We start from the raw sequence: 24,102 nt of genomic DNA on the forward strand, positions 1-24,102 counted from the left end.
TTGTTCTGCTTCCTGGATGCCACAAAATGAGCAGCTTGGCTCTATTACACCCTTCCACTATGTCATTCTCTGCCTTGAAGTCAGCCCATCAGACTGACTGAACCCTCTGAAATCATAAGGCAAAATAAACCTCTCCTCCTCTGAGTTATGGGTGTCAGATATTTTGTCCTAGTGACTAAAACAAATGGTATACATTTTTTCTTCTTTTTATCTTTATTCAATGTTGCTATATTTCAACTGTGTCTCTCATAGTGATTATATGCTTGATTCTGGTTTTTTATTTGATTAGCTTTGCTATTTAAATTGGTGTGTTTAAAATATTTATATTTGATGCAATCATCCATATGGTGATTGGGTTTCGATTTACCATGTCAATATTTTTTCTACTTGTCCCAATTATTTATTTTTTTTCTTCTTTTTTCTTCTTTTCCTGTTTTCTTTCAGATTAGGAGGGTTTTTTTTTTTGCTATTTGTTGTTTTGTTTTTGTTCTAGGTATATTTTTTCCTTCCTTACTGGCTTATTAGTTTCTAACTTTTGCTCTCAAGTTTACATATTCTTTTAACCTATTACATCTGCTTTAAGTAACAACATTTTTTATATTTATATAAATATATATTTGTGCATTTATATAAAATTCATGTTATTGTTTCATATGCATAATCACATTATCTGTTCTATACTCTATTGTTATTTTAATTCTTTAAGGATTCAATTACTTTCTTAAAAAATGAAAAAAACTTTTACAATTTCCAGTGTTATTCATGCTTTTCCATAGATTTTAGTTCCCACAGTTATTATTTTCCTCCATCCTGAAGAAAATTCCTCATAATGCAAATCTTTGGGTGAATTTTCACAGCTTGTGTTTGCCTAAAAACACTGTCTAGATTGATAGGTAAATCTTTTTCCATCAGCATTGTTTCTGATTCAGAATCAGTGTTTACTTTTATCTTTCTTCCTTTCTAGGCAAAGTTTCATTCTTCTCTAATTCTTTTAATATATTTTCTTCATTACTGGTTTTCAACAATTTGAGTATCATGTACTTTAGTGTGGTTTATTTAATGTGTGTTTTTCTAGTGTGACTTAAGTTGACCTCATATCTTTATGTTTATAATGTTCATCAGATTTCGAAAATATTGCTTAGAGATAAAGCTGTTTGAAGATTTGGTCAGTGACATGAGAACAGATTCCTAATGGAGATCAGAGGGGCCATCATTTTAATCTGAGCTCGTTAGAGAAGATCTTGCTGGCATAGGACATTTAGTCTGACTCTGGAGGGTAGCTAGAATTCAAATAACCAAAGAACATAGTAGAGTTTCTATTCAGGTAATATTCCAAGTGCACAGTTTTACAGATGATGATGTTTAAGGAAGGACTGCTCCTGTAACCAAGAATTGTCTAGCAGGGCTGGGTAGGGTAGAAATAAGAAAAAAAGGAGCAATAAAGGCCAATTCTGTCACTTTCCAGTTTAGAAAACTGAAGCAAAACCAGTGTGTGGAAATTTCATGCTATTTTAGGATCCACGTGGATCTACATGTTGGCTTCACAAGGTTTTACTAGGAAAATATGAGAAATTCAGAGCCATCCAGCCTAATACCTGAACTGGAGTCACATTTGGGAGCTATTGGAAAATATAAATGTACCATTTCTAGTTCACTATTTTGTAGTGCAGTAAATTGCTTTGAATATACAGTACTTATGCAAATGTGGTATTGCTCTCACACACCACATTTATATTGCCATCTGCTAGGTTTTCAGAGCAGAGCTCAGGAATATTTCCATTCCAGAAATCTACATTAAAGTCTTGCTATACCTATCAGGTTATATATTATCAATAGGCTTGAGGATGGCTTGAGGCCCATTCTATGCCCATTGAACCAAAAAACATCTGGATGTAATGATTATTAACATGATTCAATTAATTTATGTAGCCCTCAGCTTGGTCTTTACACACCAATTTGGCTCAGCCATCTGCTGAATATGTACTGCAATAACCTGGGAATTCCCTCTGGCACACCGTCTACACTCTGCCTGGTAATGTGGAAACACAGAATTTATGCATTCATTCATTAATTCAATCAACTAACAATAAATATTTATTGAGCATCTATTATGTGCCAGACACAACTCTAGAAGCTGAGGATATAGTTATGGATAAGGCAGACAAGAATCCCTGCTTTTACATATGTTATATTCTAGTGGGGAAAATAGAAACAAATTGGTATAAACTATAACGTCAGGTAGTATAGTGCATGAAAACAATAAAGCATTGCAGAAGAACAGAGAGTGGTGACGGTGTTACTCCAAATAGTCTAAGCATGGAAAGTCTCTCTGGTTAAATGACATTTAAGCAGAGAACTGAAGGAGGTGACAGAGTTAACATTGCAAGTGCCAGAGAGAGTGATCCAGGCAACAGGAACATAAGTGCGGGGTATCCAAAGTAGAAGCTTTCCAGGCATGTTCAAAAAAGAGCAAAGAAGATAGTGTGTCTGGAGCATAATGAAAAAGAAGGAAGGTGGTAGGAGATTAAGTCAGAAAAACAGGCAACCAGCTACTCATGCAGACCTTGGTAAGAAGCTTATCTTTTATTCCAACAGGGAGATGAAAATACTAAGGAGTATGAGAAGTGGAGTAAAATGTTGCACAAACAGCTCTGATTCAACTTTTTGGAAGGAGGTATTTTTAAAGTTCCTCAAAACAGTCTCATTTGTGGTATGGGATGAGAAGCACTGCTTAGCAGAAGCACTCTGTCTGCATTTTAAGCACAGATTTTGGACAAAGAGAGCAAATGTGAAAGCAGGAACAGCAGTTAGGAAGCTACTGCAATAATCTAGGCAAAAGCTTATGATGACTTGGATCAGGGAGATTTCAGAATGTGAAGCATGGGTGGCTTTGAATGTCCTTGCCAATATCTTGGCTGCTGCTGCAAAGATGGTGAAGTGTCTAATATTCTGTCCCTTCTGCATGCCTCTCTAAATAGTTGGACCAGTTGACAAACTCCTTCCCTAATCCACAGGTCCAGAAAATCATTCTTTCAAAATAAGTGGTCTTTTGGTAGTTCTGGTTAAACATATCAGATACATCAACATAAATTCTTGCTCTGATTGAAAGAACAAGCTCTAAACTGAACTAGAGCTCTGAGATCAAGCATTAATCTGCCTGGTATCTGTGATTACCTGGTTCCTGTAGCTCTGGATCCATCCTTGCCTAACCTTCCTCAAAAATCTAATTTTCTCAATGGCCACTATTTAATGAGTTCACTCTGTCTATGCACTATTCCAAGTGCCCTGTGTTAAATAATATAATCCTCACCATAACCTTAGGAAGTAACTGCTATAATTATGCTCATTCTAAGATCATGGAATTTCACATCATAGATTTCAAGTAACTTGCCAAAGTCCTACTGTATGTGACTGGCCAGGATTTAAGCCAAAATCTGCATAACTTCAAAGACTATGCTATAAACATTTAACCATAGTTGCCAGTTCTAGAACTCGGACCTCAGGCAGGATGTGGACACTGCTGACAAATACTTTGACCTGATGATCTTTCAGGATCTCTTCCTCCCATCTTTCTTTCCACATGGGCATCTTTCTTCTGCTTCAACTGCCTTCAACTTAAAAGCTTTTTAATGTACTTGAGAAAACTGCTTTGCTCCAGCTTCAAAGAAGTGGCCCCAGTTGGTTTCTGGGTATTGTACCGGCCATTTGGAAGGGGAGTGAGTCTGATCTCCCCAGGCAGTTTGACTTTTTCTAAAACAATGAAGACTAAGTCTATCTAAACCGGACAACTTAATTCCTTACAATGATATCTGCTCAGGCCCCTCTGGAAGTTCAGTTTGTTTTTACCTCTGAAAAACCAGGAAACTTACTTGGAACAAAATAATCCCTTTTCTTTTTTCTAGGGCTTCATTTTTTTTATCCTGGGAGAATATGAAATTCTAAAGACCTAGATAAAGCCACAGCCCTTTCAGCAGTTTTTCAGCGTCCACTGGAAGCATGATCTCTCCAGGGTTTGCCCTTTGCCTTCCACAATTTGATTATGAATATGCACACATTTGCATATATTTGTGTACATACATCTTTACATATTAATAATATAAGCATATAGTTTCTTTATCTGTTTGCGGTTGTTAAAATGCATTTGAAGAGGGGGCTTCTTGCAGTCTTCTGAGTGCCTGGAATTAAATAATAACTTTTGGTGGCTCCAGAACTGGCCCAGTTCATGAGCCCATAGACTGTTGGTGGTGCAAACTGAGCATCACCAAATGAATTATTAAGAACCATCCACAAGGCAAATTTTAAAATTTTTAATATAAAACATGAGTGCAAAGAAGACTGGAATGCAAACCATTAAGAAAACTGAGAAAGGATGTAATTTGTATCTGATGTGCAGCACTAAAAATGTGATTTATCAATGAATTTTCTAATGTCCTGAGTTTGCTGCCACAGAATATAAATATAGAGAGATATAATTTACTTTTTTGAATTAAACAAGAAGAAAAAGAGTGCTCAGATGTAAGGGTCATTGCCATGTTTGCTCAAAAATCTCTTCTGCTTTATGTTTAAAAGTAATGGTGGCTTTAGGAATGAAAAGGGTGAAATAACAACAGACCCAGCAAAAATCCAGAAGATCATCAATACTTACTTCCAGAACCTATACGCCAATAAGATGGAAAACACAGTAGCAATGGACAGATTCCTAGATACATATGAATTACCAAAGTTGAATGAAGAAGACCTAAAAATTCTGAACAACCCAATATCAACCAATGAAATTGAAAATGTAATTAAAAACTTATCAACTAAGAAAAGCCCGGGCCCTGATGGCTTCACTGCTGAATTCTATAAGACATTTAGAGAGGAACTGCTGCCACTACTGTTTAAACTCTTCAATGAAATTGAAAGGGAAGCAATACTCCCAAATTCATTCCTGGAAGCAAGCATCACCTTGATCCCCAAAGCAGAGAAAGACCCAACCAAAAGGAGAACTATAGGCCAATCTCACTAATGAACATAGGTGCAAAAACCCTTAATAAGATACTAGCAAACAGAATGCAGAAGATAATCAAGAAGATCATACAGCTTGATCAAGTAGGATTCACCCCAGGGATGCAGAGATGGTTCAATATATGCAAAACAATCAATGTAATACACAGTATCAATAGAGCCAAGGACAAAAACCATATGACTATCTCCATAGATGCAGAAAAAGCATTTGACAAAATCCAAAATGCATTTATGATTAAAAACCCTACAAAAAATTGGAATAGATGGTCTCTACCTCAAACTGATAGAAGCCATCTATGAAAAACCAACAGCCAATATCATACTAAATGGTCAAGAACTGAAATCCTTCACACTAAAATCAGGAACAAGACAAGGATGTCCACTATCACCACTCTTGTTCAATATAGTTCTGGAAACATTAGCCACGGCAATTAGACAAGAGAAAGAAATAAAAGGAATAAAGATAGGCAATGAAGAAGTCAAATTGTCATTATTTGCAGATGATATGATACTGTATATAGAAGACCTCAAGAACTCCACCAAAGTCTTCTACACTTGATAACCAAATTCAGTCAAGTAGCTGGTTACAAGGTCAACACACAAAAATCAATAGCTTTCCTCTACACAAATGACAGACTCACTGAGAGAGAAATAGGGCAAATAATTCCTTTCACAATAGCATCCAAAAAACTGAAATACCTAGGAATCAACCTAATGAAAGAAATCAAAGACCTCTTCTCTGAAAACTATGGCACTCTGAAAAGAGAGATTGAAGATGATATTAGAAAGTGGACAGACATCCCCTGCTCCTGGGTAGGAAGGATTAATATAGTGAAAATGGCCATACTTCCAAAACTGCTATATAGATTTAATGAAATTCCAATTGAGATCCCAGCAGCATACTTTATGGACCTTGAGAAAACAATCCAAAAATTCATTTGGAACAAGAAGAGACCAAGAATAGCAAAAGCAATTCTAGGTAACAGAGACATGGCAGGGCGTATCACAATCCCCAACCTGCAACTATACTACAAAGCTACTGTGATAAAAACAGCATGGTACTGGCAAAGAAACAGACCTGAGGACCAGTGGAACAGATCAGAAGATGGAGAAACAACACCAGACACACTCAGCCATCTCATCTTCAATAAAGGAGCCAAACACCCTCACTGGAGGAAAGATAGCCTCTTTAATAAATGGTGCTTGAAAAATTGGGCTTCAACTTGCCAAAGATTAAAACTAGACCTATATCTCTTGCCATGCACTAAATTAAAATTAAAATGGATTAAAGATCTAAATATTAAAATAGAAACTCTGAACCAGTTGGAACAGAGGTTAGGTAGAACCCTTGAAGACATTGGTATAGGAAAAGATTTTATGAACAAAACCTCAGTTGCCCATGAATTAGCATAAACAATCAACAAGTGGGATCTCTTCTTATTAAAAGGCTTCTACACAGCAAGAGAAACCACCAGCAGTGTGAAGAGACAACCCACAATGTGGGAAAAATTCTTCACCTGCTCTTCCTCAGACAAAGGTCTACTACCTCGAATCTATAGAGAACTTAAAAAGATCAGACCTCCCAAATTTAAAGACCCAATCCAAAAATGGGCATCTGAAATGAACAGACATTTCTCAGACAAAGAAGTAAAAATAGCAAATAAATACATGAAAAAATGTTCAACATCACTGGCCATTCGAGAGATGCAAATGAAAACAACACTGAGATTCTACCTCACTCCAGAAAGAATGGCTGCTATCATGAAATCAACCAATAACAAATGCTGGCGGGGCTGTGGGCAAAGAGGAACTCTGCTCCACTGCTGGTGGGAGTGTAGACTGGTGCAACCACTGTGGAAATCAGTATGGAGATACCTCAAAGAACTAGGACTGGAAGTTCCATTTGACTCCACTATTCCACTGCTCGGGATCTTCCCCAAAGAATTAAAGGAATCATACCACAGTGATATATGTGCACCGATGTTCATAGCAGCACAGTTTGTGATAGCTAAAACTTGGAAACAGCCCAAATGCCCATCAACTGGAGACTGGATAAAGAAAATGTGTTTTTTAAAATAAAATGGAGTACTACTCAGCCATAAAAAATGAGAAATTAGAGACATTTATAGCTAAGTGGATGCCCATTGAGGCAATACTCTTATGTGAAATAAATAGGACACACATGTATAAATACTGAATAGTTTCTCTGGTGTGAGAAACTGAAAGTGTAAATAAGGACTAAAATGTATAATAGGTAATGTGAAATAGGAAGTAAAGTGGCAAAGGGGAAGGAGATGTGAGGGCTAGGGGAAACGATAGAATGGAATGTGTTTAATATGAGAAAATGGAAAAATAGGAACAAAATCTTTGTAAATAGGGAGGAATGGAGGGGCTGAAGGGAGGGCTGGGCAAGGGTGAAGAATAAGAACCAAGAGAGATTATGTAAAGGTGCAAATTTCCAATGATGAATGTCAATATATTGTATACCTAAAATGTACCAATGATTAGAATGAATAATCGATAATGTAAAATAGGAAGAAAAGGTCCAAATGGGTAAGGGTAGTGGGAGGGGCAGGAGAAAGGAAAGAAGGGAAAGGAAAAATGCTGAGAAATGGAAAAAATGGAAATAAAGTCTTTGTAAATAGGGAAGGGTGGAGGGGGTGAAGGGAGGGCTAGGAATGGGGAAAAAATAAGAACCAAGATGCATTATGCAAAGGTACAATTCCCAATGAGAAATGTAATTGTGTTGTATACCTAAAATGTACCAATAAAAGAATTTAACAAAAAAAAAGTAATGGTGGCTTTACTTTCTGGTGTTTTCTAATTTTTAGTAAAAAATTCATGTTTACATCACAAGAATGATTAGTCTATATGACATAGGACACTGAGTTGACCCTGTTCCTGGAGATACATGAAGGAAAGACAGAGATGTCCAGGTCCCCAACATATACCCACCCTGACATACTCCTGCTAGTTGTAGTAGGGGCCAAGAAAGCCTCTTTGTAGCCAAAGAAAGTGAGTGCATTGGGAAGGGTCTTCACTCTTCTGCTACAGTATTTCACAAACATATTTCCCCAAGGAAGAACTTGGCCAGCATAATCATGTGGCTCAGCCAAACAGCATCATTTTTTCTCCAGTTGTTTTCCATTTCTTACTTCAAGATTTTTTTTCATCATATCTTAGTGACTCAGAGGACACTGGAGTATCATTTGTCCTGTGTTTGTGTCTGGTCCCAGCACCCTCCAGGGTTGCTTTCACCTCCTTCTCTCTACTCCTCCTCTTCCATACTCAAACCAGTAGCTTATGCCAGCTTAAGGAACACAAATTCAATTCAATACTGTCCTGAACTAACAAACCTGGGAAGTGATGGCTTCTAGTTAAAAGTTCATTGATAGGAGTCATAGAAGGATGACAGAACATTATTGAGTACTCTGGGAGGTAGATTAACAGGGACTTTGAACAAGTGTGAGAATTAGTCAGACCTAGGTTCTTGTAGGAATTACATCATTTTAATGATCCAATTTAGTCTGGAGGATTCATGTGAAGATTGAATAAGATAATGTACATAGAATGTTCAGCGTAGGACCTAGAATAATGAAGATAGTGATTATTATTCTGAGTCATGTCACTAAGGGCAATCTGAGGGACACTTTGCAGCACTGAGCACCTGCTGCATAAGTAAGAAAACGTACCATGTTCTCACATTTCTCACGGACTATCAGTAAAGATCACACATATGCATACTATCAAGAGCATAAGACAGGTAATGACAAGTATTATACAAATAGGCCGCAGAAAGCTGTAAAGAGAAAGGAAGGGAGGGCGTGGAGGGAGGAAGTGAAGGGAGGAAGGAGAGAAGGAAATACAGGAAGCACCATTTGCCAGAGAAGGTTTCATGAAAGATGCAACCATGGATCTGAGCCTTGAAGGATGAATAATCATCTCAGGTACTTTGGGAAAGTCAAGGGATAGATATTATGAACAAAGAGTAAAGAGGATGGATCACGACTATATCTTCTTCATTGTTAAATCCCCTAATAATACCTGGTACATAGCAGTTGTATAGAACAGGATGTAGAGCTTTGGGTGTAGAGAAAAGGGAACTGCAAGATGTGAATGGTAACTTTAGATAGGGAGAATGATGAGAGAGGTATTTCTGCCTGTTTAACTTTGTGTCCCAGTGTACAAAACTCCCTGTCATCTCCCAGGCATTCAGGGACTCTGGTCCTCCCTGATCAGAGTGCTCCAGGATATATTTACTTCTTACAAGGCTTCCTTCATTTTCCCCAACATTTCTCAGGATTCAATTTTTTAGAAATACAGTAACCTGAACAATATCATTAGGCTTTAATATCACCTTTGTTTCCCAAAGTTCCTCAGCTTTGTCCTTGCAATGTTTTGCAGGGCTCCATGACATATTCTCAGGTTAAAAATTACGCCCTTCTATGTAAGCATTTTCTGTTTAAGAACAAGAAATATCATAGAATCAAAATAACCAGGTCTCTTTTTGGATCAAATGTCAGGTCATGATATTGCCTGGATTGTTGGTTGCTCCTCTTTTTAAAATTACGTCTTCTGAAAATGACCTACAGATCATCTAGCATTCAAGAATATCTTCTTCATTATACAAAGAAAGAAACTGAGGCTCAAAGAACAAAACAAAGCTCTTTGCCCAAAGTCACTAAGCAAGTCATTGCAGAATTTAAGTTAGAACCCACCTCTCTCTTTTTTTCTTCTTATATCATGTAATTGAATTTAGTAACACTTGTTTCATTCCTTCATTAATTCATACTCTTGCTCCAACCCAATTCTAACCTTTACAACTTGACTCTACCCAGAAAAATTCATTAATTTTAAGATATTACTGATTATATCTGACATATAGCTCTCCAGTGAGAAAATCCTAAGTGTCCAAAGCTTGGTTACTGGGAATGTCTATGATCTTTTAAGACCCTCTATTTGTCAAGAGGGATTCAGTACATGGTTCTATGAAGACAATGAGTATAGTTAATAAATTTCCACATACCTGGATTCAAATTCTGACGATGAAGCTTAATCTCTAATTGATCATAGGCCAGTAACTTCTCCATGCCTTGGTTTCCTTATGTATAAAATGATGAGAAAAAAATTGCTCAACATATTATCTTGGGAATTTAATATAATAATGCATGTGAAGAGCTAGACAGATGGAGAAGAGACGTCATCTGTACCCAACATAGATAATTTAGCTGATGAGATTTTGATCTTTTAGTTGATGAGATTTATATGAGATATTTGGATTTTGCACTGTTGAGATGAAGAAATTTAGGTTTAGATGATGAGATTTTGAGCTGAAACTATGAGAGGATGAGGCTTTTGGGAACATTGTGACTATATATTGCACTTAGAAGGGAAGTGAGTCACCGGGGACCAGAGGGCATACTTTAGTAAGCAAACTGCTAAATTGGCCTCCTATATTCCTGTCTCCTGGGATTTAATCTCTTCCCTTGAATGCGGACAGAATCTGTAAATATGGTGGCTATCACATCTGTAATTAGATTATGTTATATGGTAAAGATCAAGAGACTTAAGAAATATAATTTGGGCACCTAATCAGTTTGAATTTGAGTTTATCAAAAGGAAGATTATTTTGAGTGAGTCTGATCTAATCTGATGAGCCTTTAGAAGACAATATAGAGATCAGAGATGGAAGAAGTCTCTCTTCTTCTGGGTTTGAAGAAGCAAGTTGTGAAGAAATGAATTCTAACAACAGCTACATAATCTTGGAAGAAGATTTTAAGTCTCAGATGAGACCTCAGCTTTAGTGATACCTGATTGTAGCTTGTGAGACCCAGAGAAAAGGAATTAGCTATGCCATTCCAGGATTCCCAACCCACGGAATTGTGAGATAGTAAATGGGTATTGTTTTAAAGTCATTAAATTTATGGTGACTTGTTGCACATAGTGCATGGTCAACAAATGTTCCCTACCACTCATTTGGATATTGAATCTGTAAATTTGTTTTGACACATTGATTATGGACTCCATGCTATGGATATACTTTCTTGCTTACCATGCTTACCCCCAGATATGACTTCCCAGTTAGTTTTCTTAAATGTCTTTAATGTCCAAGTATCAAGCCCTACTCTGTCTGAACTCTACATGGAGGTCATAGTTTCCCTTAGTTGCTCTGCCCCTGGAGGCACAGCTTCTCAAAGGATTGGTGCCAATCATCATGGAAGAGGATGCCTATCCTTCTGGGTTCTTTCTTTGATTGGTAATCTTTGATAAGATCTCAGAATCCTTCTGGCTATCCCAGCACTCAGCAGCTCCAGTTGAATTCCTTGGGGATAAGTTGTCCTCCTCCTCTCAGTGACTTTCAATTGTTGTTGACATTTTCATAATGGGCCTCTCATGGAGAAGTGACAACTTCTGAAGGTGTTATCCTCAGTGCCTACTCCCTGGGGCCACATGGTATGTAATTAGGCTGCCAAATGGACCCCATATTTATCCCTATGTAGTATACACAGAGGGATGCTCTGTTTGATCTAAGACCTATAGAAACAATCTATGGCACACTTGTGTATTGCTGGGCCATGGCTTCTTCTAAGTGTTTTTAGGGATATGTGGGCCTTAGGCCTAAGCGTCTCCATTCAACTCAGGATTCACTGATTAGTGGCATGATAGATGTAGCAACATAGCCTATAGAGTGTGCTGTCTCCTTGGGTAGTCTCAGGGCTCCCAGAGCACACTTAATATTGCAAATGATGGAGTTGTGATTCACTAGGGTTAGCTAGCTTGCCTAAGTGGTGGAGCCAGATCAGCACTACTCCAAAGCCCATCCACTTAACTGTATAACCACTGTACTGTGAAACCTGCTGTATTGGGTTATGGAAAACTTTGAAAACTTTAGTTTCTAGTTATCTATATGTCATGCATTTACTATGTGAATTTGGGTAAATCCTGTCACTCTTGCCAAGAGGGATTCAGAACTTGAGTCTGTGAAGAAATCAAGAATAGTTAACAAACTTCTGTACACCTGAGTTCAAGTTTTCTATCAATAAAAATGGGAGAAAGGAAGGAATGGTTATATAATGTAACCTCCAAGGCCAGTTCCAGCTCTTCTATTCAAAGATTTTATAAAATATACTTTAGGGCCTTGAGTTTACTTGGCTATATTAGAATACTGTGCTTTGTCATTGTAACTGCCCAGGGATCCAAGGCTACTACTAATTTTAATTGATAGAACACACTAATGAGATAGTGAAAATTGATGGTTTATGTCAGGTTGTGATGTATTATTTCTTGTTCAATCGATACATATTTGCTTAGTGCCTTTCCTGTCCAAAGCAATGGATTATGTGTCATGTGGAATTTAGAGAAGTATGAGAAACATCACCTGGCCTCTTGGAAGTCAGTACTAATTAGTGATGTGGGAACCAACTGCATGTCTGTACTGTACGGCTACAATGTATGAGAACTATATGACAAATAACATGGCAATCAGCTGGTGTGACAGGGCAATTGCTTGGCTTGAGATTCTGGAAATCTAGATTCTAGACATACTCTTCAGTCATCAACTCATTGTGCCACCATAACAGGACACTTCTCACAGGGTTTCATTTCCTGAAAAGTTGGGCTAGAAAATATTTGAGGAAATTTTCAATGATGGCCTTATGTGCCTCTTATGATACATCATTGTCTTTGTTTGGGCTGCCCCAACAAAGTACATAGTGTAGGTGGCTTGTAAATGACAGAAATTTAACTGGGCATAGTGGAGCACACCTATAATCTCAGCACCACGGAAGCCCTGAGGCAAGATGATCACAAGTTTGAGCCAGCAACTTAGCAACTCAGTGAAACCCTGCGTCAGAATTTAAAAAGAAAAAAAAAAGGATTGGAGATGTAGCTCAGCGTGAAGGTCCTAGGTTCAATCTCTAGTACCATAAAAAGCAAACAAACCAAAAGCAGAAAGTTACTTTTTACAGTTCTGGAGGCTGGAAATCTGAGACCAGGGTGCCAGCATGATGAGGTTCTGCTGTTGGGCTTTCATCCAAGTTGCGGGGGACTGACTATTCTTTGTAGCCCTACATCACAGAAAGAGATCTCATTCATGAGGACCCCACTCTACCCGCATGACTTAATTACACCACAAAAGCCCCACCTGCAAATATCATATTGCAATTAGGGTTTCCACATAGGCCTTTTTAGGGGACATATACATTCAACCCATTTTGGTAAGGATGACAGGAAAAGGTTTATTGAATTCAGTACTGCATTCTCAGCACCATTCTTGGGCAGACAGGTTGCTAGAGCAAGTAGAAATCATATTAGGCATCAATAAGTATGAAGAATGTGCAAAAGAATTACATTTCAGTTTATATAAACAACATGAGTATAAGATGCTGAGTGGACCATTTGGCTATCTTGGATTGGTGGAATTAAGGGGTTTGTATGGAAATGAACACAATACAAAGTTTGAAATGAAGGCAGAGACAATATTGTGGAAGAACTTGACTGCCTAGATAAATTATAAACTTACTTGTGCCAAAAATGTTGAGAACCGCAGAAGGAGCTGGTTGGCTGATTAATTGGTTGGTTGGTTGGTTGGTTGGTTGGTATGAAATATGACAGTGGTATGATGAAAGTAGTATTTAGGAAAGAAGGCATAAATGACTGCATAAAAGGCTGATTAAAGAAAGATGAGACTAGCAGCAGTGGCACTGGTGGTCCATGTGGATGATTACAAGAGACTGTCAAAGGACAGGAGCAGTGAAGATGAAAAATCTTTAAATGAGGTATTTTTCTAGTCAATTTGAAGGAAAATTTAGCAGTATCTGATGTATGACCTGATGTGGAAAAGAAAAACTTGGGTTAGAAACAATGTCAGGTTTGCTTTCAGTGGTAGCTGGAAAAAGAGTATTTCATGGAAAGAAAGAGAAGTCATGGTAAATGCAAAGACTTGGAGGTACAGGGAAATGTGTTTTGAGAGTTACTGACTTTAAAGGCTGGGGAGAAATCTGTAAACAACTGTAATCCAAAATGTTGTTCGGAAGCTCTTGAGTGTGGTATAATCCAATACCAGTGATGAGTCTGTTGATGGAGGGTTGGGAATTAAAACTATGAGAACAGTGAGAACACTTGACAGGGAGTGTGTAGGTACAAAAAGAAGACTAAAGACAGAAATAAGGGGGACTAGCAAACATAAGGGCTGAAAGAAAACGTTTTTCTCCTGCTCAATCTTTCAAATTTCTTCCACATACACTCAGTCTCTCCCTCCACTTTTTTTTAATCCTCTGCCCACAAACATATTTCAATCATCCTCATTTTGGAAGTAAACCTCTTTGATCACTAGCTCCTTTCATTTATTTCCTCTGTCACCTAGATATCTCTTCTCAGTGCTTCCACATGTCATTTACTCAGCAATCCCCAGCATTGAGGCCTTTTTCATCTAAACAGGGAGACAAATCATTTGCAAATGGGAATGGGACCAAAAGATTGAAGGAAGGAGTAGGGGTAAGAGAAAGGAAAAGTAAAGAATTAAGATGTGTTGTGTACATGTCCTGACTCCCCACGATGAATGTAATCATTATGTACTACAAACATATACCAGTAATTTTTTTAAATGTAAACATTCTTGCTGAGATCCTAGTGACTTCATACTACCAAATTCAATACTACTTTGCCTCATTTCCATCCCTGTCAGTCTCTGAGTACTTTAGTACTATTGACCCTTCAGTCTTTTTTCTTTTTATAGTTTTTAAGTTCTTTTATTGGTACATTTTAGGCATACAATACGTTTACATTTATCATTGGGTGTTTGTACCTGTACATGATGTACCTTGATTCTTATTTTTTCCCCAATACCTGTGCAACCTTCAGTCTTTCTGGAAATAGCGGTTCCCTTGCATCTTGATTTCTTCTATTCTTCTCAAGATAGATCCAAAGAATCTAACATTGAGGAAGAAAGATGGATGGTAATGAGATAGGCAAGGTGTAACCACATGAGGAAATTGCAGAAATAAGATAGAAGACCAAAACTAGAGTAGAAAAAAATCCTCATTTTTAATATATTTTAATTTTAGGCTTGAAATGCAGCAGTGAACTGTGTGTGTGACTGCAACTAGAAATATATGACGCATACATTCAAGGACACAATTAACTCCTTTCCGTGTTTTATCCCTAGTAAATCATAACGTCCTGTCCTTTCTTCTTCTGTTATTCAACCTGGCAAATAAAGACTTGAAATCGCTAAAAGGAGACAGGAACAGTCTCTGAGAGGAGCACAGGAGCTCTTCAAAGTGCTTGAGTTGACTAACGCCCCCGCCCGCTCCGAAGGAGAGCGCCCAGCATGAGTGGGCGGGGGCGGGGGCGGGGGCGGCAGCGGCGGCGAAGAGCAGGGAAGGCTGCACGGGTTGCCCTCTGCAGCTGCGTCTCGGCCAAGCCTCGCAGTCATGGGGCGTTGTACGTCTCCTTCCGGACCGAAGCCGCCCGCACTAGCGGGCAGCCCCAGCCGCGTCCCCGCTCAGCGCCCGGAGGACATGCTGGAGAGAGAATGAGCAAGAGGGACACGCAGGTGCATCCGTTTGCCGGGGGATGTGGTGGCACAGTGGGAGCTACTCTGACATGTCCACCGGAAGTTGTAAAAACACGGCTGCAGTCGTCTTCTGTGACACTTTATATCTCTGAAGTTCAGCTGAACACCATGGCTGGAGCCAGTGTTAACCGAGTAGTGTCTCCTGGACCCCTCCATTGCCTAAGAGTAATCTTGGAAAAAGAAGGGCCTCGTTCCTTGTTTAGAGGATTAGGCCCCAATATAGTGGGGGTGGCCCCTTCCAGAGCCATATACTTTGCTGCTCACTCCAACTGCAAGGAAAAATTGAATGGTGTATTTGATCCTGATTCTACCCAGGTTCACATGATTTCAGCTGCAGTGGCAGGTTTTACTGCAATCACTGCAACCAACCCCATTTGGCTTATAAAGACTTGGTTACAGCTTGATGCAAGGAACCGTGGGGAAAAGCAAATGGGTGCTTTTGAATGTGTCTGTAAAGGTTATCAAACAGATGGACTTAAAGGATTTTACAGGGGCATGTCTGCTTCCTGTGCTGGCATATCAGAGACTGTTACCCATTTTGTTATTTATGAAAACATAAAGCAAAAACTACTGGAATGTAAGACTGCTTCTATGATAGAAAATGGTGAAGAGTCTGTAAAAGAAGCATCAGATTTTGTGGGAATGATGCTTGCTGCTGCCACCTCAAAAACTTGTGCCACAACTATAGCATATCTACATAAAGTTGTAAGAACAAGACTACGTGAAGAAGGAACAAAATATAGATCCTTTTTTCAGACACTGTCTTTGGTGGTTCAAGAAGAAGGTTACGGGTCCCTCTACCATGGTCTAACAACTCATTTGGTGAGACAGACTCCAAACACAGCCATTATGATGGCCACCTATGAATTAGTGGTCTACCTCCTCAATGGATAGCAGCACAGGCTGCCACATTGCAAGAGGGAAGACCAAAAGTTTACAGTGGATCATGGAATACTGGAGTCAGCATGGTGGACAGAAAGAATAGTAGTTTGGGAACATGTACTATAATATGCCTAAGTGGAAGTTTGCTGAAGATAGCTACACCACATTACTTAGTCTTTCAGTAATGTGGAAAAACCTTAGCCACCTCTAAAGGAAATACCTTTGGAAGCACTCCTTTGTCAAAATTGCCATTTCTCTACCGTGTCCACCAGATACAGTTGTGTTTTATTGACCTATAACATTGAGAGTATAGTGTTTATTCCAAGAGGATTTTTCCAGTCTTCTAAACAAAGCCATCCTTAAATATATACTGTACTGTAGATAACATAAATATCTAACTTCTGACTTTTAATTCCTGTAATACTGTAAGATAACAATAATTGGTAGGTACTCAGTATCCCCATTTTGCTGAGATGACTTGGCACAATATTTTAATTATTTGGCACCAGTAATCACTGTTTTTGACAACCAAGGAACTGTAGTCTAAATATCTTGTGTATTAAAATGTTTGTCTCTTCAGCTAACGGGTGCTTGATGTTTAGCATAACGTAGACTTCAAATTGTTACCATATAAAACTCACATCATAATACTTTACAGACTAAAAAATTAACCAATAAAATATTGATTCTTGACCAAAAAAAAAAGTGCTTGAGTTGATCTGTTACAAAATTCATGTCATTTAGTGAGTGTGCAATTCTCTTACACCACTTATTTTTGTATGCTATCTGAGAAGGTATGGTAAAGAGAAGAACTATTAAGTACCAATTTTCTCATGACCAAAAGAACAAGGTCATAGAGGTAGAGGATTATCTTAGACAAATAAAACATCTACTCTATGAAAAGAAAGTAAGTAGATGTGGGGATATGAATTTAGAAGAAGAAGGTAGGAAGTTGAAAGCATTAAACCAGAATTTATCAGAATGAGAAAAGGAAATGTTAGCTGTTAAGATGGGCTGGGCTAAACAGGAGGCTTCTGATTCATTATGCTAAGGTGATCTTCTGAAAATTCCATGAAAATGATAGTAAAACTTTAAATAGCTATGAATTCTTACCAATAAGAAGGGTAGCAAACTACCTGTGGATAAGAATTAAAAACAAATATCTGAAAGATAAATGGCAGATTAATAAGTGGTAGGTATTGATGTAGGAAAGGAAAATACAGGTTAGAACTTTCGTAGAGGCAAGTGAAGCTTAGTAGGCAACTGATCTGTCTTCCAGTACCATAGAAAAGCTCTGGACTGAGAGTGCCCAGGGACCCTTGCCTAATTGCAACTGTCTGCTCACTTAACAAAAGTAAAGTCAGCCAAGTGATATGCCCCATATCCTGTATATGTAGAGTTTCCAGTCAGCTTTCCCATTAATTATTTTTAATATAAATAGAAAACCAGAGATAACTGCTGCAGCACAAAGTATGAAATATAAATGAAAAAGACTAAATATGCAGATTTTTTAAAGCTCCAAAATAGGTGTAAGAATCAAAAGACTTGTAGGATGCTATAAAAAGGACATCCAAAAAATAAGAAAACACTCTAAAAAATAACATGTTTCTCAAAATATTGTATTTAGTAAAGGGTTAGCAGATAAATTTAACACAATTCTCAGTTTAATACAAAAGAAAAAAGTAATAATAGCAATATTTAACATTTAATAATTTTTGCTCTGTGGCAGGCATTTCTCCAAGCATTTCACATACATCAACTGAAATAACCTATTAGCTTTAAGAGATATGTGCTACTAGTTTCCAATTTTATAAATAAGGAAGTCAGTACACGACCCCAGGTCATTTAGCTACAAAGTTATGGAGCTGGCATTTGAACCGAGACAGGCTCGCTCTCTATTAGACCTCTATCGCTGTTGTAACAAACCACTAGTGGCTTAAAATAACACACAGATACTGCATCACAGTTCTGTAGGTCAGAAGTCTAGGGCAGAGCAACTGGGTTTACTAATTAGGGTCTCATAGAGCCAAAATCATGTTGTTGGGCAGTTGTACTATAATAGGGAAGCTTTAGGACTAATCTGCTTTCAAGTGCTTTCAAATTACTGTCAGAATTTATTTGTTAAGTTTGCAAAACTGAAGCACCCATTTCCACATAAGCCAGCAAAGGTAGGCATAGTTCTCATTTTTCAATTCTCTCTGATTCCTTCTGCTTTTAAGGGCTTATTGTGATTCTATTGATTAGTAATTCTACTGAACTCTTCAAATATTACTTTTGCCAAGTTAAAATCATAACAAGTGTGCTACTGGATAGCAAAGGTCATGGTTTCCAGAACATATACACAGTAGTGCTAAATTCAGAGATTAAAAAAAAGAAGAAAAAAATGGGGTGGAGGGGAAGGGGAAAAAAAGGATGGAGATGTGTTACGTGCATGTATCAATTCCCCACAATGAATGTAATCACTATGTACTGCAAACATGCACTAATAATAAATTTAAAATATTTAAAAAATCTATCCAGATAAACAAATTATGGTATAGCCATACAATATAACTGTCAATAGGCAGGACAACATAGATGAATCTCAGAAAGAATTAGGCTAAGCAAAGGAATCCAGATACATAACGTATATACATCATTTCATCAATACCACGTTCTCTGATTGAAGTAATCTAGAGTGACAGAAAGGTCATTAGTTGTTGATTGGACCTACAGATGGAGAAATAAAAGGAAAGAAGCAAGTAAACAAACAAATATGCCACAGCTCGATTTTGGGGGTTGATTAAATGGACATATATATATATATACATATATATATTATATATATGTATATATATGCTTAAAAGAAGTATTCAATTAAAATAAATGGATATTATTATAACTGAACAATATTTTTTAAATTACTTTATTGGTATTTTATTGTATTAAATTCTTTTATTGGTACATTGTAGGTATACAACACAATTACATTTCTCATTGGGAATTGTACCTTTATATAATGCATCTTGTTTCTTATTTTTTCCCCATTCCTAGCCCTCCCTTCATGCCCTCCAACCTTCCCTATTTACAAACACTTTATTTCCATTTTTTCCATTTCTCATCATTTTTTCTTTTCCCTTCTTTGCTTTCCCCTGCTCCTCCCACTACCCCTACCCCTTTGGACCTTTTCTTCCTATTTTACGTTATCGATTATTCATTCTAATCATTGGTACATTTTAGGTATACAATATAATGGCACTCATCATTGGAAATTTGCACCTTTACGTAATCTCTCTTGGTTCTTATTTTTCACCCTTGCCCAGCCCTCCCTTCAACTCCTCCAGTCCTCCCTATTTACAAGGATTTTGTTCCTATTTTTCCATTTTCTCATATTAATCCCATTCCCTTCTATCCTTTCCCCTAGCCCTCCCACTTCCTTCCCCTTTGCCCCTTTTCTTCCTATTTCACATTACCTTTTATACATTTAGTCCTTATTTACATTTTCAGTCTCTCACACCAGAGAAACTATTCAGTATTTATACGTGGGTGTCCTATTTATTTCACTTAAGAGTATTGCCTCAATGTGCATCCACTTAGCTATAAATGTCTCTAATTTCTCATTTTTTATGGCTGAGTAGTACTCCATTTTATAAAAAAAACACATTTTCTTTATCCAGTCTCCAGTTGATGGGCATTTGGGCTGATTCCAAGTTTTAGCTATCACAAACTGTGCTGCTATGAACATAGGTGCACATATATCACTGTGCCATGATTCTTTTAATTCTTTGGGGAAGATCCCCAGCACTGGAATAGTGGGGTCAAATGGGACTTCCAGTCCTAGGTCTTTGAGGTATCTCCATACTGATTTCCACAGTGGTTGCACCAGTCTACACTCCCACCAGCAGTGGAGCAGGGTTCCTCATTGCCCACAGCCCCGCCAGCATTTGTTATTGGTTGATTTCATGAAAGCAGCCATTCTTTCTGGAGTGAGGTGGAATCTCAGGGTTGTTTTCATTTGCATCTCTCGAATGACCAGTAATGGTGAACATTTTTTCATGTATTTATTTGCTATTTCTACTTCTTTGTCTGAGAAATGTCTGTTCATTTCAGTGGCCCATTTTTCGATTGGGTCTTTAAATTTAGGGGGTCTGATCTTTTTAAGTTCTTTATAGATTCGAGAAAGTAGACCTTTGTCTGAGGAAGAGCAGGTGAAGATTTTTTCCCACCTTGTGGGTTGTCTCTTCACACTGCTGGTGGTTTCTCTTGCTGTGCAGAAGCTTTTTAATAAGAAGAGATCCCATTTGTTGATTGTTTGTGCTAGTTCACGGGCAACTGAAGTTTTGTTCATAAAATCTTTTCCTACACTGATGTCTTCAAGGGTTCTACTTAACCTCTGTTCCAACTGGTTCAGAGTTTCTATTTTAATATTTAGATCTTTCATCCATTTTGATTTTAGTTTAGTGCATGGCAAGAGATATAGGTCTAGTTATAATCTTTGGCAAGTTGAAGCCCAATTTTTCAAGCACCATTTATTAAAGAGGCTATCTTTCCTCCAGTGAGGGCGTTTGGCTCCTTTATTGAAGATGAGATGGCTGAGTGTGTCTGGTGTTGTTTCTCCATCTTCTGATCTGTTCCACTGGTCCTCAGGTCTGTTTCTTTGCCAGTACCATGCTGTTTTTATCACAGTAGCTTTGTAGAATAGTTGCAGGTTGGGGATTGTGATACCCCCTGCCATGTCTCTGTTACCTAGAATTGCTTTTGCTATTCTGGGTCTCTTCTTGTTCCAAATGAATTTTTGGATTGTTTTCTCAAGGTCCATAAAGTATGCTGCTGGGATCTCAATTGGAATTTCATTAAATCTATATAGCAGTTTTGGAAGTATGGCCATTTTCACTATATTAATCCTTCCTACCCAGGAGCAGGGGATGTCTGTCCATTTTCTGATATCATCTTCAATCTCTCTTTTCAGAGTGCCATAGTTTTCAGAGAAGAGGTCTTTGATTTCTTTCATTAGGTTGATTCCTAGGTATTTCAGTTTTTTGGATGCTATTGTGAAAGGAATTATTTGCCCTATTTCTCTCTGTGAGTCTGTCATTGGTGTAGAGGAAAGCTATTGATTTTTGTGTGTTGACCTTGTAACCAGCTACTTGACTGAATTTGGTTATTAAGTCTAGAAGACTTTTGGTGGAGTTCTTGGGGTCTTCTGTATGGAGTATCATGTCATCTGCAAATAATGACAATTTGACTTCTTCATTTCCTATCTTTATTCCTTTTATTTCTTTCTCTTTTCTAATTGCCATGGCTAATGTTTCCAGAACTATATTGAACAAGAGTGGTGATAGTGGACATCCTTGTCTTGTTCCAGATTTTAGTGTGAAGGATTTCAGTTTTTGACCATTTAGTATGATATTGGCTTTTGGTTTTTCATAGATGGCTTTTATCAGTTTGAGGTAGAGACCATCTATTCCAATTTTTGTAGGGTTTTTATCATAAATGCATGTTGGATTTTGTCAAATGATTTTTCTGCATCTATGGAGACAATCATATGGTTTTTGTCCTTGGCTCTATTGATATAGTGTATTACATTGATTGATTTTCATATATTGAACCATCCCTGCATCCCTGGGATGAATCCCACTTGATCAGGGTGTATGATCTTCTTGATGATCTTCTGCATTCTGTTTGCCAGTATCTTATTAAGGATTTTTGCATCTATGTTCATTAGTGAGATTGGCCTATAGTTCTCTTTTTCGGTTGGGTCTTTCTCTGCTTTGGGGATCAAGGTGATGCTTGCTTCCAGGAATGAATTTGGGAGTATTGCTTCCCTTTCAATTTCATTGAAGAGTTTAAACAGTAGTGGCAGTAGTTCCTCTCCAAATGTCTTGTAGAATTCAGCAGTGAAGCCATCAGGGCCCGGGCTTTTCTTAGTTGATAAGTTTTTAATTACATTTTCAATTTCATTGGTTGATTTTGTGTTGTTCAGAATTTTTCTGTCTTCTTCGTTCAACTTTGGTAATTCATATGTGTCTAGGAATCTGTCCATTTCTTCTGTGTTGTCCATCTTATTGGCATATAGGTTCTGGAAGTAGGTATTGATGATCCTCTGGATTTCTGCTGGGTCTGTTGTAATTTCACCCTTTTCATTCCTAATTGCATGGATTTGGGCCTTTTCTTTCCTTTTTCTGATAAGGTTGGCTAAAGGTTTGTCAATTTTGTTGATTCCTTCGAAGAACCAACTCTTGGCTTCATTGATTTTTTTGTATTGTTCTCTTAGTCTCCATTGCATTGATTTTTCCTCTGATCTTTATAATTTCCTCCCTTGTATGAGCTTTGGGGTTGTCCTGCTCTTCTTTTTCTAGAAGCTTGAGGTGCAGCATCAGGTTGTTTAACTGGGCTCGTTCGGTTTTCCTAATGTGCGTATTCACTGCTATGAATTTCCCTCCTAAGACTGCCTTTCATTGTGTCCCATAGATTCCAATATGTTGTATTGTCATTGTCATTTAATTGAAGGAACTGTCTAATTTCTTCTCTAATTTTCGCTGTGACCCATTGGTTATTCAGAAGTGTGTTGTTCAGTTTCCATGTGTTTATGAAATTTTTCGAGTTTCTTTTGCTATGGATCTCCTATTTCATTGCACTATGGTCTGATAATATACAGGGGATAACTTCCATTTCGTTGCACTTACTTAAACATGTTCTATGTGTGAGCATGTGGTCTATTTTGGAGAATGACCCATGTGCAGCTGAGAAGAATGTGTATTCTGATTTTGTGGGGTGGAAGACTCTGTAAACATCTGTTAAGTTCATTTGTTCAAGAGTTTGATTCAGTTCTAGTATTTCATTACTTATTTTTAGTCTAGTTGATCAATCTATTTGTGACAGTGGGGTGTTGAGGTCCCCTACTACAATTGTATTAATGCATATATGACTTTTCATGTCCATTAGTATTTGTTTTATCTAGTTGGGTGCACTAGTGTTTGGTGCATAGATATTTATGATTGTCATCTCTTCCTCTTGGATTCTTCCCTTTACAAGGATGTAGCATCCTTCTTTGTCTCTCTTAATCAGTGTTGGTTTGAAATCTACTTGATCTGCCAAGAGGATAGCTACTCCTACTCTTTTTCGGGTTCCTGTCACATGCAGTACTGCTTTCCACCCTTTAACTTTCAGTCTATGAGTTTCCTTTTGAATTAAGTGTGTTTCTTGTATGCAGCATATTGTTGGAGTTTGCTTCTTGACCCATTCTGCCATTTCTATTTCTTTTGATTGGTGAATTGAAACCATTAACCTTGATGGATATAACTGAAATGTATTGACTTGTCATTGCCATGACTTTTTCTTTTTGTTGGGTTCCCCCTTTACACTTAATTTCTTGTCCCACCAGATGGGTTCATTCTGCTTTGCTTCCTGGGGTTGTGATCCTCAATGTCTGTTCCTAGCATATTGTGTAAAATTTTTTAAAGTGCTGGTTTGGTATTCACGAAGTTCCTAAGGTGCTCTTTGTCATAAAAGTATCTGATTTCTCCATCCATTTTGAAAGATAGTTTTGCAGGGTACATCAATCTGGGTTGGAGGCTGTTTTCTTTTAGGGCTTGGAACATGTCACTTCAAGCTCTTCTTGCCTTGATGGTTTGTGTTGAGAAGTCTGCTGTGATTCT

General features: G+C 37.8%; 1 pseudogene; it reads left to right on the plus strand.

Annotated features, from left to right (window-relative positions):
* The first annotated feature begins 15,390 nt into the window (after positions 1 to 15,390).
* LOC106007495 (solute carrier family 25 member 36 pseudogene) lies at positions 15,391 to 17,156 on the plus strand (annotated as a pseudogene).
* The last annotated feature ends 6,946 nt before the right edge of the window (positions 17,157 to 24,102 follow it).

This window comes from Heterocephalus glaber, unplaced genomic scaffold, assembly GCF_053883595.1.
Source record: "Heterocephalus glaber isolate CG9 unplaced genomic scaffold, H.glaber_assembly_v1.0 deba00001764, whole genome shotgun sequence".
Classification (NCBI taxonomy): Eukaryota; Metazoa; Chordata; class Mammalia; order Rodentia; family Bathyergidae; genus Heterocephalus; species Heterocephalus glaber.